Source organism: Alligator sinensis, unplaced genomic scaffold (assembly GCF_000455745.1).
Source record: "Alligator sinensis unplaced genomic scaffold, ASM45574v1 scaffold919_1, whole genome shotgun sequence".
NCBI lineage: Eukaryota > Metazoa > Chordata > Crocodylia > Alligatoridae > Alligator > Alligator sinensis.
Window position 1 is genome coordinate 1,192,408 of NW_005842191.1, and position 18,444 is coordinate 1,210,851.

The window sequence follows — 18,444 nt, forward strand, 5'->3', positions numbered from 1 at the left end:
AGTGCCTGTGCTAAAGTTTCAATAAAGGTCAAATATTTCAATTCTGGATGAAGTCACTGTGGGTATTATGTGCCAATTACTATAGCTATGTTTATTTCAAGGTCAGTTTTTTCAAATTTGCTCCTTACTTCCATGTGTTCAAGGAGAGCAGGGTCTGACAGTAAGATTGGGGGTGGGGGAGAATTGCAGGAGGAAAAAGTTTGGGGGTGGGGGCAGACGGCCAGGGGGCTACCTGACCCCCCAGATTTATTTTCCCTGCTGTAGGAATGGGAGGAGCAATGTGCAAGCCATGCCCAAGTACACGTGTGACAAGAAGGTTTCATTAACAAAAACCACAAAGAAAGATTTAGAAGTCAAACAGAACTTAATAGAAGACCTGCAAAAAATGTGTGGATAGCTACAGATACCTCTTTGTTGTCTGTTACCAATATGAGAAACAACAAGCTAAAAGGCATCAGAAATGCCTGGAAACACAACAGGATATTCTTTGGGAAAAATAAGTCATGATGGTGATGGTCCTGGGCCGAGGTCCAGCCAATGAGTACAAGGACAACTTGCACAAGATCAGCAACCATCTGCAAGGTGAAGTTGGTTTTCTCTTCACCAAAGCACTATAGACAAAGTGAATGAATGGTTCTCAAAGTTCAAAGAGATAGATTTTGCCTGTGCAGGTAACAAAGCAACATATACAGTGAGTCTGAACATAGGGCCCCTGGAGCAGTTTCCTCACTCCATGTTTTCACACTCATTTATGACAGCTGGGACTGCCAAGTACTTTGAAGAAAGGAGTGATGACACAGCTTTCAGATTATGAAATCTACAAGGAAGGGGATGTTTTGACTCCTGAACAGGCTTATGTATTGAAACTGTTTGGCTATGAGATGGCAGAGTTTAAAGTGACCATCAAATGCATGTGGAACTCTGAGAAAGGAAAATTCCAGCAGCTGGCGACAGACACAAAACAAGCAGAGGAAATGGAGGAAGAGGAGGAGGATGACAATGACAATGAGGACTAACAGCAAAGCTACTGAAGGACACGAGAGAAAGTTTTGTTCTGTTTTAGGGACAATCAGCAGAGGCCTATGTTTCTCTCCCCATTGGAGCAGGATTAAACTGATCATCTTGGACTTGTTATTGGATAATGTAACTAAGTTTTACATAAAAATTAGACACTCAAGTAGGAGGGGGACAAATTCAAGACAGACCTCCAGTAATTAGATTCTATACCTGAAAAATTTAATCAAACATAATTTTTCCACGTATTGAATCTAATTATTGGGAGGTCATCTTATAGTTGAATAAATATGGTAACTGCCTTGTTTCAACTCACCTTTTGCCTCTCAACTGTGCTACCACCAATCATTTTCCTTTGTATTTAAATTCCTCTATTTTAAACCAGTGGTGTTCAACCTTCTAGCCCCAGTTGGCCAGATAAGTGCTCCAGGGCTGGTCCGTGGGCCAGATACCACAGACAGAGTTGTTCCATGGGCCAGATCCATAATGGGTTTGGTGCACAGAGTTGTTGTACAGGTGCTATCAAGTGCACCAACCTGGTCCCACATGCTGGATCTGGGTATGGCCGAACTCCGATGCTGGACCATGCAGCAATTAATACATGGCCTAGAGGTTGGAAGTTGAGCACCGCTGTTTTAAACCCTTTCTTTTATGGAAGTTCATCCATAGCTTCTGATGAAGTAGACTGTTGCCTAGGAAAGCAAAGTTAGTCTCTAAGGTGCCATCTTGCCCTGCCTTCTAACTTTCCCAGCTGGAATGCCACCTACTGATAGAGTTGGGTGTTTCAGGCAAACCTTCTGAACTGGTTACAAGATGCTTGTTCTCCTCGTTCTTTGGGATGACTAAAGCACTAGTCATTGCTTTTCAGTATTACCTAGTGTGTAATCTGGATCCCATAGTTCTTACTGGTTTAAGATCAAGCACTTAGCAAAACCAGTACATGTTTGTTGCAGCATTTCTCCGAATAGATGGTTCCATCAAACTGCCACTCTTTCAGAGAAAAATGCAAGACACAAGAAGTTAAAAAAACTCAAGCATCAACTGGTTAAAAATTACAGCATTTCCACCCACACAGAAACATCCAGCCACTAAAATGAAACCAAAGTAACAGTTGCTGGTTTTCTCGTAATGCACATACTTAGATGAAATCACACATTACTGTCACTCATTCACTTTTGCATAGCAGATCAAGTCCTGTTCACACAAGACTGCTATTCATTCTAGGAACTTGAAGGCAACAGCAACAAAACATCAGTGGCTTGAACAAAAATCAAGAAGAGACAGTGGGTGTGTCTGCAAATTCATTAACACTTTACTTAATGTGCATTAAATCTAGTACCCCCCAGGCACTTTTACACATGCTCTGGGGTTGGGGTGAGAGGTCCACACTTTAATTAGACAAGCTCCGAGAGCTGCTATAATCAAAGTGCCACATCTCCTGTATCAGTGTCCCTGCACTTAAAAATGGTGGTGGAGACACTCGAACTAAAGCTTGTTCGATGAGCTTTAGTTTAAGCACCCCTGCCACCATTTTTAAGCATAGGGATGCTGATACACAAGGCGCAGGAGGCTGCTAGAGTGTGGCAATTGCCACACTCTAGCAGACTCAATTAATCTAGGAACCAATGTTCTAAACATCAGCCTGCTCCGAGCAGCCTCCATGCCCATGTATAGGTGCCTTCCATTGTGAAGTACTAGAAAAGTGGGCAGTGACCTATTTTAACGTGCATTAGTGAAAGAGCACTTTTTTGTGATGCTTTATTTGCATTAAAATAGTCTAATGTGCATTAAAGCGCACATGCAGACACGCCCAGTAATAACTCTGCCTGATCCAGATGTACAAAGTCACATTCCCCTGCAATCGCTAATATTAGGGTTCAAGTTTTGAAAATAAATTCATTTCTCTTTGAGTCCAGATTTTGGAATTAGGACTAACATCTACCCATATACAATTTTTACGTTTCCCCATATAACCACCTATTATTTTAATGAGGCTGTTTAATCTCTGCCAATGAGAATTAGAAGGTTAGCCCAGATTGTTGTCAATAAAAAGTCTAATAGTCACTGTATCCATTATTACCACATATGCTTCTCCTAGGGTTCCTCTTTCAGGACTTCAGCCTATGCTCCTTACCCAACTTTTCCCAGATCTAATTGGGCCAGCAGGACATTAACTTTAATGAGTCACTGAACTCTCTCTCAATAGCATGAACATTTATAACAGGGTTGAGTGCTTCAGGTATATACTGCCTTTTTCATACAACAGGTGGTTACTCAAGGCAGCAATGCTAAATTTAACTATCTCAGCTTAGTAAAATCATACAGAAATTCTCAATATGACCCCAAAGCAAAGTTTAGAGGCAGTTTCTGCCAAATCACTCCCATTACCAGCAGAGTTTGCATGGACTTACACTAAACTTGATGGTACTGTATTTCTGTTTGGAGGTAATGTACTAACTTTTGAATGCTACATTCAATCAGTTTCAGTATCTCAGAGAACGTTCTAAATATCAATGGACAAAACCCTGCTAATTCTGATGAGAACTTGAAAGGGTGAGGTGAGATGGATGAAGACACAAGAAGCCTTTGGAATTAGTGGAGCTGGCACCTTGTGCACTCCTGAAATTGTTCTCTTGATCAACAGATGGTGGCAGCCATTAAAACTCCCCAGCTCAGCTCTGTCCATCATCCTGGTAGAATTTAAAAGCCCTGAGTCCCGAAACGAGAAAACAGATAGGAGAATAAGAACAAGAAGAGAAATATGAACAGAACTATCATGGGACAAAGAAGGGATTGGATGCACCCAAAGGCCCTGGAATAAGGGAGGGGGATGAAGAAGTTACAGTGAGTCTGAGAAGGATGGCACACTGGGCTGTATGGAGGGATGTGCAGAGCCACTAGAACATGCCGTGAGCTTGGCTAACAAAAGTAAAGTGTATGTCCCCTGCCCATATATACATATGAGTTCCTCCCAGGAGAGCATCTAGGAAGCAAGACTGTACATTCTTCTTGGAAGATGTGGGACTGTATCCCAAAAAGCAGCAATGCTAAAAAATGGCAAAGTCAGGTAGAGAGTTAACTGAACATGGGCTACCAACACCATGAGATGACTAAGATGGTTAAAGCAGTTCTTGAGTATATACAGAGATACTGAGTAAAAAGGTGGCATTGCCTCTTTGTAAATAATTAGTTAAACTATTATTAAAAAAAACTTGGTCTTGGTCTGGTGTTCACATTTCAAAAAAAAGGTGTGGATAAATTGGAAAGGGTCCAGAAAAGATCTACAAGAATGACTTGAGTTCTGGGAAACCTGCCTGACAGGGATAGACTGAAAAGGTACCCTATTTAGTTTATTTAACCAAAAAAAAGTTTGAGGTGATTTGGTCATATGCATCTAATAGAAACCTTGTATTGTAGCAAGCAAATGAACAGCAAGCTCCAGTGGCAGACCAGAGCTAAGGAGCACATTTTTAACAGCATGAGCATTTAGTCCCAAAAATGACTTCTCTGATTGACTGAATCATCAGTTTGTAATCTCAAATGTCTTTTCATCTGAATCAGAAAGTACAGTGATTGACAAGGACTCAATTTCTCTCTCACCTGTGGAAGTGGTTCCCCCCACATGACTTGTCTACAGGCAAGTTATCCCAGCCCCACTGCAGAACAATACTTAAGTATCTGTGCCTACAGACACTGAGGCTTCTAGGGGCATATCCTATTCATACCATAAATTAATTTAGAGAGAGAGGAATACAAAATAGTTGGCACTATCCTACTTCCACATGATAAGGGTGTTAGTACCTAAATTACTAACTTGAATTACCTTTCCAGGAAAACAAGCTCTGATACATGTTGACACGGCAACCCAGAGGAAGCTTGCCTTCTTGCCCACCCTCCTGTACCTGTTCTGATACAGAGAGGACTTATCCATTCAGCACCTCTCACTAGCACAACACATTCATGGAGACAAAACCTAGGCCTGTCTTGATGTGGAAAGCTCTGAACACAGCAAAGCCTCTAGATCTCAAGATTTAGGAGAGAGCCCTGAGAGAAGCAGCAACAAGGTGTAAAAATGAGAATCTGCAGTTCATTTCTTGTGCAAGGGGATCTGGATCAATAGAAGGCAGGGGAGGTAGTACCAGGTAGAAGATAGTACTAGGTGAAAAGATCCCTTCCCCCTAACCCTTGTGCTAGGGCATAAGCCTTGCTTATATACCCACACTGCAGATAAGGACCTGTGATGGACACTAGAGTGAAAAACAAGCCCTACATTGCAGGAAGCTCGAAAATGTAGAAGAAATAAAGGTTACTGTATTTGGGAAAATCTCTGGGACCCATACAAGAAAGCCAAGTGCCTCTGTTCTTTATCACACTAGCTCTCTTCAGTCATCCCCACCCTGGGGTCTAATGTTTGAAGAAATGAAATGTCCATTTTGAACATATAGAGGACTTACCTAGCACTACAAAAAATCAGGTGGAAGGGGAAACCTGAGGCAGCTAGGCTATAGCTTGCTCTCTCTCTCTCTCTCCACTTCTGCTTATGGGTGTTTTTTAAGACAATCTCTCTTATCTTGTTTAAGCTGCAGTTACATCAGACTTTGAGCCAGCAAGCATGTGATTTCCCAGCCTCTGAAACTGAAAGTGAAGTTTGATGAGGGGGAAGGGGAGTGGAAAGAAGGCAACCAGACAGGCCTGCTTAGATTTAAAAGAGGCTTTTCATTGTTTCTCCAAAGGTTTCTGTTCAAGCAGGTCCTTATAGACTGCACCCTCCTGTGGAAGACAGAACTGCAATGTGATCCCATCTGGAAATGTTTTGGATAGGAAGGGAACTCTTAGACCTTTGACAAGTAACACTCTGCAGATCTTAAATGTGGCTTCTCAGAAACTGGTTCATTTAATGCAGAGCCATAGATTTCTTTTAGTGCCTGTTTCCAACATGTTGGTCAGCACAGGGTGTGTCTACATAAGATGTTTACTGGGGAGCTGTCTAATTAGCTCTGCAGTAAATGTCTCCGTGTCTATACATGTGGCCCTATTAGGCCACAGTAAACTAATAAACACTGCAGCAGGTTAGTGCTTGTAAATACAAGTACTGTCCTGTAGCGGAGTTTTTTTAGTGCACAGCAACACGTGTAAATACCTATGGGGCTGGCTGGGGCATGACGATGCTTCAGTACAAGGGCTGGCTGCCAATTAGCCCCACACTGGAGCACCTTCATGCCCTATCCATCCCCTCCACAGCACATTAAGCCAGATCAAAGCAGCCCTGAACTGGCAGACTGACACCCTGGGTCGCCTGCCAGCTGGGGCTGCTCCGACCCAGTTCAATGTGCTGCGGTTCCAGGCATATATTCAAACATAGTGTCTGGGAGCAATAAATTTCAGTACGATATGCACCAGAGTGTATTGCTTAAAATGAATTGCACTTGTAGATGTGCTCACAGTGAACTTGATCATGAGTTTGACAAGTGCAGAGAGTGCATAGGTGTAAGGCATAGTGCACTCACAGGATGGGGATCACAAAGCTGCTGTGCAGTCTCCATGTTACACCAGCCTAACAGAAGGAAGGAGGCCTGAGAAGGAAGCATGTAACAGAATGGAATCTATTAACAGAATGTGGCTCCCACTTAAACCCACAACTTCTCACACAGGTCTAGTCCCTGCCTCATTTTCCTGCACCCTTGAAAAAGGCAAGAGATAGGTAGGGAGGTTGAGACTTGCTCCTGCTGGTGCATCTAATGATTAGTCTCACTTTCCTTCATACAGCAGATTTACTCCTGTCCAGTGAAACCATCACCTTGCTTTTTGTTGTACATAGTGGAGAGTTGCAGGAGCAAGGGAAGTGGAGAGGGTTGTAGACATGCCTCCTATTCGTAAGCAGAGTTGTATGGTTAAGTTCTGCCCCAAACATGCCTGCCTCATAATTGCTCTGAGTCATGAAATTTACTGTGACAACTCAAGACTATTTTTTTACTGGCAATCTTCAAACTTTTTATTGACAACCAAACTTTATTATGACTTGTGTTTCTACTGACCTGTGCCTTACATGATGCCAGGCCCTGGATGGTAGTGACAAGGCATAGTTCAAATGTACGGGTTTAACATGCACAATAGTAAAAACATTTGATTGTCAGTAAAAAAAAAAAAAGGGCTGTCTATCTTGCTTGACTGCAGCAATGTTTTTATACCATGATGACCCCACCCTAGGGGTCCCATACTCCCCCCACACTCTGACACCTGTTAGAGGCAGGGGATGGCCAAAAGGATGCAGCAGCAGCATATGACGGCGGGGGGGAGCTTTGCACAGGTTCCCATGGGTTATAAAGCTTGGGCAAGAGCTCCCTTCTAGATGCTGCACTTCTGCTCAAACATCGGATGGAGCTGCTGTACTTCATTGGTCCATTGAGCTCATGGTTACTTAGTTTTATATGGACAGCCCCACTTTTGTTTTTGTTTTGTTTTTTGGACAGGCATTTTAAACCTATTTTTTTATGAGCTGTCCAGGAAAAATCATTAACTTCACCATGGTCCAGGTGTATGCAACACAGCCAAGACTGACAAGTTGGTAACTTGCAGAGATGCTGGCTGGGAACAGGATTTCCTGAAACCTTAAAGCTTCACCTTCCTTCAAGCACACTTCCAAAGATTAGTGATTTTCTTTGTTCAAGTCATGGCTACCTGCCAGTGCTTACTGTAAATACTTGGCGAGGTAAAGTCTGTTGGCACAGAGGGTAATCTGTTTGAGTTAGGGGAAGAAAGTTGAAAGGCTTTGCCAAAGGCAGCTTGGAGGCTTTCTGAGAAGTAAGTTTTCAGCTGAAAACAGCCAGAGTAGGATGAATCCATGTGCAACAAACAACTGTTATATAAATCCTCACCATCGAAATCTGTTTTTTCCCCCTGTTATTAACATCCTCTCTCATGCGGAATTGGCAGTTGGTATCTTTTTCTTTGTTGGCAACCTGGAAAGTAACATCATACCCTCATACATACTAAGTATGTTGCAGTCAGTTGAATGCCAATAGGAACAATGACAGAGTCATGGTAGATCTTGAATACACTAACATTTTGGAGGCAAATGAACTCTATATCATGTGTGAATGTCTGAACTGGACCTTACTGTTATATTCTATCAGATGGGTAGGTAACAAATTGGGTGAAATCAACCCTTGTCCAGTGGCTTTAAAAATATCATTAATTGGTTACTTTATCTTCTCAGTGAAGACTCTGATTTCCAACTCTGTGGTGCAGGAACCTCAGCCTTTAGACTTATGAAGGGAATCACTGCAACATCAAACCAGGACAAGGTACAAGGACAAGGCACTATGTGAGAGTACTTTCAACCATTTTTGCTCATTATCCTTTTTGGAGAAAGAGTTTCAGTTAATAGCACCTTCAGGAGCACCACATTTTACTTTACAGCAATCCCTTTGAACATATGGCAAATTCTCCATTTCCATACATTCAAATATCATTGACTAGAAGGAACCTTGTAGTCTTCCATCTGAACAATACAGGCCAAAGGACTTCCAGGAAATAAAGTCCCATTGGAACTAGAATACATCTTTTAGGAACAAACAATTCAATCTTGATTTAAAAATTGGTGGTAATGGAGAGAGAGTCCATCAGAACCTTGGTATGTTGTTCCATTGGCTAGTTCAGTTCACAGCTAAAAATGTGTACCTTATTTCACTTCCAAATTTGTCTAGTTTCTGTCTCTGGAAGTCAGATATCATTCTGTATTTCTCTGCCTGACTGTGAAGCCCTCTGTAATTTTTGTTCCTGCTCTAGGTACATAGGGACAACCAGCTGAAAAGAGCCTTCTTAGCCATTGAGTCCAGTCCTCTACATTCATGGGCAACCAGCTGTCAAAAGGTCCACCAAAACATCTGCTTGGATCCTTTTGTACACCACAGCCACAAAGCATGCTGTAAAAAATCCTATTTTATAATATTTTTATCAGTCTCATGGCTCTTTTCTGAACCCTTTCCAATTTCAGCCCCCCTGCACTTGGGCAAGAAAGACTGCTGGGGTCAGATGACCCCAGCAAGATGGGTGTTAAGATGCTTTTTGGAGATCGCCAGGGTAGATGACTGTACCACCTCTGGGGGGAAGTCTGTTCATTTATTGATATCCTTACTGAATAGGGGGCCCTGGATTTGGATGACTGTGTCCAGTTGTGGTCATACTGATACCAAATACATGGATAATGTAACCTCCCCATTTGTTCTCGATATTCCTCTGTTATAGACCTGAAGATTGAATTAACCTTCTGGGCCACAGTGTTGTACTGGGAACACAATCAGCTATTCAGCTCCCAACTCCTTTTCAGAGTCACTTTTCAGGAATAGTTTTCCCATCCTGCACAGATAGCCTTCATTCTTTGTTCCAAGGTGCACAAACATACGTTTGGCCACATGTAAACACATACTGTTTGCTTGCACCCCTTTACCAAACAATTCAGATGGCTCTGGTCTCTCTCCTTCATTACTTACTACTCCCCCAACCTGCATAGGCTGCAAGCTTCAGTTATCTGTTTTTTTCCATGCCAGTGACAAAAATATTGACTAGTGTTGCGGCAAGAATCTATCCCCATGGGATACTTCTAGAAATGTCTACTTTTGTCTATTTACTTTTCAGTTTGCATATGCCAGCTTTTGAGACAGCCTATGTTTAATCCAACTGATGTGAGTAATGTTGATTTTTTAACTTTTTAGATTCTTCACCTAGGTCTTAGTTACCCTTGTGTGAAATCCCAGGTACTTCTGTGGAATCAGAGCTATAACTAATATGACCCTGAATTTGTGATTGGATAGAACCACCTAGTGGCTATTCCTAACTATTGCAGCGACAAGACAGTCGAGCTAGGCATTGAACTCAATCAGTGATTCTCGACCAAGGTGCCTGGAACCCTGGGGTGATGTGCAATCCTTTTAAGAGAGTTTAAGGATGTTATACAATATTAGCACTGTTGGTGTGTAAACACATGCACACAGTTTACAAGATAAACCCAGAGATTTCAAATAGGAATCTGTAGTGTCAAAAACATTCTGACACGTTATAGTCTTTTTGAGTTCTTTGCAAGAGAACAATTGCTCTATTATTTTCCCACATTTCCTGTAATGTAGTTTAGAAACACACGAAATTAATTTTTGAAATGGGTTACTGCTAAATTCAAATCCCTTCAAAAAAAAACTTTGAAGGGATGCCCTGAGTCTAGAAAGGTTAAGAAGCAATGGACTAAATGATCTCCTGTCCAGATTTATTTTTTTTAAAACATAATCCTCATACAGTCCCACAATATGGGCCAGAGATAGCTAGTCCAGCAATCAGACACAGAATATACCAGCAGAAGGACTCTTGTGAAGACACAGAATATACCAGCAGAAGGACTCTTGCTGCTATGAGTTGTGTCCACATGAGCTTATTTGCAAGCACACCTATGTTGGTGGCAAGTCTCTGACAAAGAATGCTCCAAGTTATGAGGAGCCTGAGGCAGGGAGTGGTGTACAGGAGTTTTATTGTTTTGCCTGGCTCCACATCTCGTGTGCTACTTAAAGTAAAGTGGGATTACTTATTGTAAGTTTTTTGCAAAGTCTCCGTGTTCATTTGCATCAGCCATCGCACAACCTTGAAGTGGTCAGTTGTGGTCCAAAATGCACACAAGGATGGACCCCTGTGAAAAGTATGCTTAACCTATGAGGTGGTGGGGGTACCTTGGAGAGAGGGTCAGCAGCACAGATTGAGCCTAGGGCAGCTGGGCTGTGGGATTCCATATTTGTGAAGGGACAGTAGACAGAGATTATGCCCAGGACCTGCATGAAAGATGGTTTTGGAACCTGCAATGGTCAATGGAAGCTTAAAAAAGCCCCTAAACACAAAAAAGTTCCATATGGACCCACCATTGATATCCAAATGTCAGGGTGTACTTTTCAACAGCTCTAGCAGCTATTGGCAGATAGATTTTCAAGCTCTGTCTTCATCTTTGCATTCCAGGAATGCATTTGCTTTGGCCTTATCATCACTCAAGTAGTGTTACGTTTGTTTGGCCTGTCTAGCACAACCTCTACATAAAAATAAAATTGTTTCTGAGACCATATCATAGGCAGTTGTACCACAGTCTGGCTTTGGTTTGCTGTGAGACAGGCCAATTATTGTGCTGAACTCCATCATTGCAATACCAGAGCTAATAGACCATAATAGCATAATATTCTCAGTGCCCCAATTACCGCTTCATTTGCTCAACTACATGATCCTCTTGCAGGAGAGTAGAGAGAGATAATTATGGTAGAAGTCACTTGCAAATATCACCATGCACTGAACTGCAAGCTAATTTTCATACCACTCTGGTCACTAGTGTCACTGAGGAGGTGATCAGCATACTCCTAGTAGATCAGAAAACCACATGCAGACATCAGTGACCATCTGGAGAGAGGAGAAAGAGCCAGCTGGACTCTCAGAGAATATTTTGGCAGATACCTAGGGTCTGGACAACTAAATGATATGAGCTGCAGACAATGGTGAAAAAAAACAATTCAGGGACGTTGTATTCCAAGGGGTAGATGAAGATTACCATATTGTTAACATTTCATTTCTAGTTTTTCACTATGTGTTTGTAACCACGTCACTCCCAAACATGTGACAGAATATTTTCACATCCCCAGGCAGGTGCAAAAGCCAAAATAGTTCTTATTCCACTGTCACTACCCTACTAAGCAATAGGAAGTCATACAGTATGTATGTGTGTGCTTGGGGTACCTGGGATACTTGGGGGAAGGTTAAAGTGAGAGAGAGTTAAAGTGTAGGGAGTGAAAGTTGCCAGAACTGGGATTAGAACCAGTGGACTACAGAGAAGCTGGCTGATGAACTGAGGCTTGGGGTTACTTAAGGTCAGGTGGCCCCAGGGTTACTTGAGGTCACTTGTGTAAGGGGAAAAGCCCAGTGGCAACAAGGAGACATCCAGGAAAGACAGCCAGAGAGAGACAGAAGCCTGGGAGCTTGGGGCTGGAAACTGAGGCAGACAGGTGAGGGATTGGGGGGTGGGGACAGATAAGTGGTGGCAAGGAGGAGGGAGGGGCAGATAAATAGTGGCAAAGAGGAGACAGCCAGGAAAGAAACTGAGGCAGAAACCTGGGAGCTCAGGGGAAAAGGAAGTGGGGATAAGACGGTGCCAAAGAAACAGGGGGTTTGCAGGCAGAGAGGAGCTCAGGACAGGTGTTGGAGGTGGTGGTGAGCCAGAAGCAGGAGAGGGAGAAATGAGACAGAAGTTAGAGGGGCGAGGAGCAGAGCCGGAACCGTAGTAAAGCAAAACCCAACTCAGGGGTCCAAATAACAGTTTTATTAAACAGACAGACAACACACTACATAGCCCCATTAAGTTATTGGTTCTCACACACACACACACACACACACACAGTGGAACCAAGTTCCAAAGGAAGTGGTGCTCGCTCCTACCCTGGGGGTCTTCAAAAGGAGGCTAGCCCAGCATACTTTCCTGCCCATGGCTTGATGATCTGCTCAGGTCCCTTCCAACCCTACCAACTATGAAACTATGAAATAGGAATTCAAAACAATAGTTTCACATCAGTCCTATGTTCTCCCACCCCGCCCTGCAAGGAGATTCTGGGAAGCAGCAGCAGCTCCTAGGCTGTTCCTGACCACCTCCTGGTTTACCTTAAAGATTGCAAGCTACAAGTCCTCTCTGCCTTCCAGGCACCTCTCTCCTTTAAAACTGTCCCTCTGAGTCCAATATTTATTTCCCGTATGGCAGAATGTAGCTAAGCACAGGGTAGCTCAATAGAGCTTTTCTGACCAGTGGGGGAAAGGTATACCCCCCCCCCCCCCAATCACAATAATGTCCACTGCAGAGCTCTTTGGGAATCTGTTAGAAATTAAAATTCAAAGGGTAGAGCCCATTAGAAGGCATATTAAGTTATTGGCATTCTTCCAAGTGAGGCCTTGGCTGCTGGGTAAGTTCCTGCTTCCCCAAAAGCTGCAGAACAGAATCAGTCAATCTGGATCTACTGGGAGACAATAGGATAGATTGGAATATGTCTGATATTACATGGAGTTTCACCTGCCCTTATCACCACCGTCCAGAAATGCACACATTCACAACACAAGGTACTTCTAGAAGTTAGAAACCGATTGCTTTTCTAGGAAATGTAAAAATTAACAGACCCGATAACAAGGTCCAGTCTAACTTCTCATAGAAAGGATCCATGGTGTAGCCAACAGTCAAGAGTCAGTGGATGTCTCTTGCCCCCTTGTACCACTGCTTGAGGTTCTTACCTTGGACCAGCACTGTTGGACATCGCACTGATGACTCCTTGCAGCCATCTGAAGTGTGATGGATCCATATTTTGGTGATTTCTCTTTGGGAATGCTGGACCTTCCTCTCTACTCAGAGCAGGAGAAAGTTAAAGACTTCCATGCAACTCCAGTTGCTAGATGGCAGCAAGTAGGGCTGTGCGAAGTTTTGGGTGGCGATTTGATTTGGAGGAGATTCGGCCCAATTTGGTGGCTGACTCTCTGAATCTGAATCAAATTAGGGGACCAATTTAAACATCCGAACCGATTCAAAGCTCTCCAAATCTTCAGCAAAGATTCGGAGAGCTTTGATGATTTGGGAAGTCCCCGGTGGATGCAGCAGGGAGCTGCAGCCACTCTGAGCTGGTAAGTACTAGGGGCAAGGGATGGGAACCTGGGGGAGGGGACCATGGAGGGACCCCTGGCAGCCCCCCAGCCCCCCCATGGCTGTCCCGCCTGCCCCAGCTCCCTGTACTTTAAAAAAAAGCCCTGGTGCTCACCAGATGCTGCAGGGTGGGGGGATGATCCCCACTGCCCCACGCTGCATGGGGGGCTCTGCACAAGCCCCCTTGACCCCCCCCACCCCCTGCTTCCCCATGACTGCTCCACCTGCTGGGGCTCTGGCCCTTTAAGAAAAAAGAAAAAGCAGAGAAAAGCCTGGGGACTCACCACTCCTGATGCAGCCGTGGGGCTTTGGGGGCTCATGCAGAGAGCCCCGCCCCCCTGCAGCAGCAGCGATTCCCAGGGCTTCTTCAGGGTTTTTTTTTTTTCCCTTAAAGGGCCAGAGCTGGGCCATGCGAGTACCCAAGAGGAGGCTGGGGGACTGGGGGCTGAGTCAGAGGGATTTTCCCTCCAGGTGCTGGGAGCTGGGGCAGGCGGGGCAGCCATTGCTGGGCTGGGACAGGGGCAGGAGATGGGGCTGGCTGATTCAGCCAAATTGAATCAGGACAGTGATTCAAATCACCAAATCGAATCACTGTCCCCCGATTTGGCCGAATCCAAATCCGAAGCAAATACTAGCTGCTTTGCATACGCCTGGTAGCAAGTATCCTCACTGACCTAGAGAGCTTTTCTGAGTTATAGAGGAAGGTGCAGGCAGTCTTAAGCCCTAGGGCCCTCAAGTAGGAAAGGGAGGAGTCTGGCCAGACACAAGAATTTAAAGTGGGAGTTGACATCTGGTCATTGTGACGATGGAACAGTAGAGGCTGGAGAGGTAACCAGAGTGGCCAGGTCTGAGAGGGCATAAAACAGTCTGGGAAAGCCATTTGTGGACCAGCTGTCTGAATCAAGGAGACACTGTGTACAAACAAAACCTGAATTATAACATTTGAAAGCATGACAAATTTAGCTGCAGTTCATCTAGGCTTTACTTGTTGCTGTTCAGGTGGAGCTAACCCATTTGTAGGGCAAGCATCATTTTTGCAGTTCTTTTGGATGGGAACTGCCTCACTTTTTCTGGTTTAAACCAGGGGTGTCAAACTTGCTCTGGGTACAATCCAGACCACAGGGCTCTTCCCAGACTGGGTCTGTCAAGCCAACAGGAGTGGTAGGGGGCTGGCAGTGAGGGGTAAGTGGGACTGTGGCAGCATAGCTCATGCTCATCCTTCTGCCACCAATGGCCACATCCATGAATTCTGGAGCAGACCCCACCCTGGCCACATTCCCAACTTCAAGCACCTGCCTCTCACTTCTGGTTCAAACCATGATCCATGGCCTGTGCCTTATCTTCCTTTTCAGATGTGACATCTTACTCTAGCAGCATCTATATCCTGAAAATCAATATTATCAACTTCTTCTATGTGGATAATGTTCTCTTAATATAAATTTCTGCAGGGGTAAGTTATAGCCGTGTTGGGGCACCTGTGAGGCAGTATCTGTACAGAACCAGCAATCACCCTAAACACACCAGAAAAGCTGTGATATACAGCCAAGCCCTCAGATACCACCGCATTTGTACTGAAGAGAACACCCGGGATTGCCCCCTCACCAATCTTAAAAAGGCTTTCACCCAACAAGGACACTCCTCTAGAAAGATAGATTGCACATTTGAAAGAGCCACCTGGATACCACGTGAAGAACTGCTGCAGTACAGAAGAAAACCCCTCACAAATCGCACACCACTTATTATGACATATCACCCCTCCAGTAACCTGTATGGAAAATCCTCAAACAGTTGCAACCCATACTAGAGAGAGACCCTATTCTTAAAGAGATCTTCCCAGAGCCACCCATCCTAGCTTTCAAACAAGCACCAAACCTCACTAACATCATCACCGGGACCAAACTTCCTCAGGCCCAGAACACACCGAATGGATCTGGACCATGCCACAATAAAAAATGCAAAACCTGCCAACACATTTCCACCACCCCCACAATTACTACACCCCATGTGACAGGTACACCATCTGGGCTGACCTAAACGTGGCCCGCACACCTGTTCCTGGGGGCAACCCCCCGCCCACTCACCTGCCATGCCTTGTTGTTAATTGATTAACTGGTGTTAAATTAGCAGAAGGCTGTCCTTGTACTGCCCCGCTGCCAGGGGGAGCTATCTGCAGCTCCGTTTCCTCCCCTACACTGCAGTCCACACCTCGCTGATGGAACAGATGTTATGTTTCAATCTAATTACGCACTGGCCCCCTTTTTTGTTCTCTCTGGGCCTCACCAGTCATGCCACCCTCTCTCTGGGCTCCCCAATAATGCCCCCTCCTCCGGGGTTCATCGGCAACTGCCCCCCCTCTGGGGCTCCCCAGTAGTGCTGCCCCCTTTCCGGGGCTCACCATGCCCGCACTGGGGCTTCTCTGTAACTGCCCCCTTCTCTGGGGCTTTTGCACCCTCTCAGGGCACTCTGCCCTCTCTCGGGGCCTTCTCTGTCAAGCCACCCTCTTGCTGGGGCTTTCGCCCCCTCTTGGGCGCTCTTCGATACTGCCGCCCTCTCTCTGAGGCCTTCTCTGTCACATCACCCCCTCAGGCTCACCGTGCCCCCACTGGGGCTTCTCAGCAATGCCCCCTTCTCTGGGGCTTATCAACTGCCCCTCTCTGGGGCTGGGGTCTATGCACCGCAAACCCTGCACCCTCACTGGCGCTGGGGTCCTCACACTCCACTGTGAGTCCCCTATGAGGCCTCCTCCAACCCCCAATAACCTTACCCAAACCACCGGTCACAAACAACAACATAACATGCAAGCCCTTTGGCTATAACATAAACAGAGGCCACCCGGCCCAAACAACATTTGGTCCTACCAGTGACCCTTTAATGCAGCTCCTGTATCATGTTTCCCCTCTCTCCCAGGGCAGAGAGCTCCTTCCTCTTTGGCAGCTGGCAGGGAACTGCCTCTGGCCCCAGCCCCTAGGATTTATAAGGGAGCCAGGCCCTGCCCCTTTTGGTCAGCTGACCTTCCCTGGGTGGCAGAGAGCTCCTTCCTCTTTGGCAGCTGGCAGGGAACTGCCTCTGGCCCCAGCCCCTAGGGTTTATAAGGGCCAGGCCCTGACCCTTCTGGTCAGCTGACCTTCCCTGGTTGCCCTGGCAACCCACAGCTGGGCTTATTTCCTGCTAGGGCTTCCTCCCCAGCAGTATTCCCCTCTTTGGTAGCAGGGCACCTCAGTGCTCTGTGACACCCCACAACAGAGCCATTAGCATTCCTGGATCTTACAGCTGCACCTCCAGAAATGTAATATACCTCATCCAATGCACCAAATGCCCCGATGGAAAATACGTAGGAGAGACCAAACAACAACTGTGCACCAGAACGAACGCACACCGGAAATCTATTAAAGACAAGAATACCCAATTACCTGTGGGGGGACACTTCTCACAAGAAAACCACTCTCTCTCCAATCTGTCAGTTCTAATTCTCAAATGGAGCATACAAAACACTTCTCAGAGACGAGCCTATGAACTCCACTTCATCAACCTCCTGGATACTAAAAATCATGAACTAAATATAGACATTGGATTTATGACACATTATAACCTGCCTGACATCTGAATCCCCAGGTACTTCTCCCTTATTCATCCTCCTTCTCCCCCCCACCCAGTCTCTCTCTCATCCAGTGACTCCTCAATTTACATCTTCACTGACTGCCTGTCTTGTATGCATACCAGCCCAGCCTCTGGCTTCTTTACTTTCCATTCTATCCAGGAAGAGCTCACCCCAACTGCAGAAATTTCCTCAGCCTGATGAAGGGTTTTTAAACCCCAAAAGCTTGCTTAAACATTTTTTTCCAACAATTTAAGTTGGTCTAATAAAAGATATCAGAATTACCCAAAGAACCTTGTCTGCCTATACATTTCTATGCATTTGTGCAACTGTTACTTTAGAGACATGAGAAGTTGTGTTCTCTCCTTCACAATTGTTTTTGGAACATCTGTAAAAGAAAACCAGTATTCGTTTTTTGCGGTTTTTCTTTTTAAATAAAATAAATGACATAAAACCTGGGAACCCAAAATTCCATTTAATTTAACAGCCCAATAGTCTCCTTGCTGGCCAGCAGCTCAGAACAGTATCATGTGTCTATGACAGAGTGGAAATTTTCTGTGTGATGTGACATTTTATTTTTTATACCTACTTCCTTTTTTTAAAGGACAAGAGATAACTATAATAAAAATACAGAAGAGGTAACTATGCAACTGAGTGTTGCATTGCTAAGCAACAGTTAAGGGGCAGACCTTTAGTAATAATCTACCATAAATTTAAAAAGTCTAATGGAGGCAAATAGAAGGGATGGATATCAGTTGGATTTTAGAAAGGACCATCTTTTAGACGATCAGGAAAAACTGCTTACTCATGTAAGTAACAAAAAGAATCGGTGGCAAATATCATTCATGCATTTAACAAAAGACCTTGGAAAATGCAAGTGAACAAGCAACAGAACAGTTTTGCAGAGAAGCCTAGATGACAAAGTGTCTTTTCCATCTCTGGAGCCAGTGGTCTGATTTCAGAGATGAATCAGAGTTTAGAACAGAGGTTTTCAGACTTTTTGAGCTAAGCTCCACTTTGAGTTACAATTTTGTTTACCCCCCTCCCCTTACCCCAGAGAAGCAGCGCAGCCAGGCACAGGGCAACCCCCCATCCTAGCAGCTGCTGCGGCTTGGCTCAGCTTGGTGGGCTCCATCCACTGTGG

At 44.8% G+C, this 18,444-nt stretch overlaps 1 pseudogene; it reads left to right on the forward strand.

The window, feature by feature from the left end:
* The first annotated feature begins 289 nt into the window (after positions 1–289).
* Positions 290–1,016, forward strand: LOC102367955 (annotated as a pseudogene).
* Positions 1,017–18,444: the final 17,428 nt, after the last annotated feature.